This window comes from Phodopus roborovskii, unplaced genomic scaffold (assembly GCF_943737965.1).
Source record: "Phodopus roborovskii unplaced genomic scaffold, PHOROB, whole genome shotgun sequence".
NCBI lineage: Eukaryota > Metazoa > Chordata > Mammalia > Rodentia > Cricetidae > Phodopus > Phodopus roborovskii.
This window is the reverse complement of record NW_026126903.1, coordinates 121,468-123,598: the sequence shown is the minus strand read 5'-3', so window position 1 is coordinate 123,598 and position 2,131 is coordinate 121,468.

Here is a 2,131-nt window from a genome sequence, read left to right as displayed (position 1 = left end):
AAGAAAGAATTCACAAGATACAATTTAACACCAACAAGGTGGATACAGACTCCACTCTCCCTGGAGTAGAAAAAGACAGATTTGAATAATGAAATAATCAGATAGTTACATGGTCTGTCACACTTGAGTCACACAAGGTGGCACCAAATTTCAGGGATCACAGATTATACAATGAAAGAATTTAATAATAACATCTTTAAATATGTAAGCGATGACATTTTTTTGTATCATCAATTCCTGGGCTGACTTGCCAGGTATGAAACTGTATTCTGTCCTCACGCATTTTTAACATGCCATCAGTTATTCGTCAGATAATCATACTGTCTTGCCTGATGAATTCTGTAGGCCTGACCTCATCACAAGCGGCTGAATGTCTGTTGTGGTGCGGCAGGACATGAGATAATGGGCCCAATCCTGGCGTAGCAGTAGTAGCCACAATGTTGATAAGAGCTGAAAAGATGGCTGCCGCAGGGGCATCAATAGCATAGGTGAGAGAGACATGTTCTTCCGTGTTCTGAGTCGTCATCCTTTCACCAGGTCTCGATGATTGTGCCGACCTCCTAGTGCCAATCCTTCTTCTCATGATAGATCACAACCGATGTGAAGATGTGGAGGAAGAACAGGTAGTCAACAGTCAGACCACCATGCCGGCCTTGGTGAAGTCCTTGTACTTCTCAGAGGGCACCGTGCAACCTTCAGGACTCAATCACCCAGCATCCTTCGTACTCTGGATGATGCATAGATCATTCAGAGTACAACTTTCCTAACATTGGCCCTGACAGATTTTTGCACCCTTACCGTAATTGGTGATGGTACTATCTGTCATTTACATATGGCTTGCAAATCCTGAATTATTTATACTCTGGACCTTTATACAAGAAACTGCTAACCATCTCATCATAGAGACACACATACACGGTTTACCACAACAATTGGGTCCAAACGTATGGCTTGAGGTCATGTAATCTCTCCAAGTCCAGGCTGTGTCACCTCAAAAAAAAAAAAAAAAAAAAAAAAAAAAAAAGCAATAATAATTCACCTTTGTCATGAATGACATTGTGGTTAGGAATAATTGATATAATAAATAAATGTTTATAAACTGAAGATATGTCCCAGGGTCTACAATATTCCTACTAAATTCTGCAGAATCTCCTCTCCAAGCAGAGTAGCCAGCTGTCTAGTTGAGCTAGATTCTCATCTGTCCTACTCAACAATCAGTCCTCAGGCCTAAGCTAGTCGTTTTGTTCCTTGGTATTTTCCCAACAAATTCAAAGAAACTAAACTCTATAAATTCTATTAAGGAGTGGCAAAGCTTTACCATGGCGAAAACCAGTTGCCGCAAGACAGCCAACATAGCTAAATCCAAGAGAGAAACAAAGATATGCTCAGATGTTTGAAGTCAGTAAGACCTTGAAGACAGCAGCCAGAAGTTTATATCTGATCTGATGAATAATGGGAAGTCCCTGGAGACTAAGTAACAAGGCTAACACTCCAGGTGCGGATAGGCGCCTCGGCTGCAGTTGAGGAAGCCCCAAGGGCCGAGCCTCTTCACAGGATTTCCAACAGGCTCCATTTTGACATTGGGATCAGTCCCAAAAGGCTCCATCTCATGGTCTCTCCATCCCTCACCCTCTGGTTTTCTTGGTGATTAACAGCCTGGCTCCGGGCCTGACAGTTAGCTGTAGCCTCCAACTCAAAGGAAGCTCAGTCAGAATGACCTTGTTAAACTCGCTGCAGAGCGCTGTGGATGTGAGCAAACATCTCCGGAGATTTATGGCCGCGACCCCAGGCTCCTGTTACTCGGTGACTGGGCTGAACTTTCCATTGAGCAATAAGGGACAACAGCAGGGCTCCTCAAGGTGAGCTGCCTTCTGAAGTCCACCCAGTTCCACACGCTTCTTCCTAATGCTATACAGAGGAGATTTATTGGGATGTTTTTGCAGGCCAGGAAATTGCTAAATGATTTTGTCGTTAACAAAGAAGCAAACGTCACTGCCCAGTTTCTGTTGGACTTTCTCCACCTCATTAGCTCGAAACTATAAATGAAGAGAATAGCCAAAAAAAAAAAAAAAAAAAAAAAAAAAAAAAATTAAATAAGTCACTAATAGCTAACTGTCACAATAAATAGGGG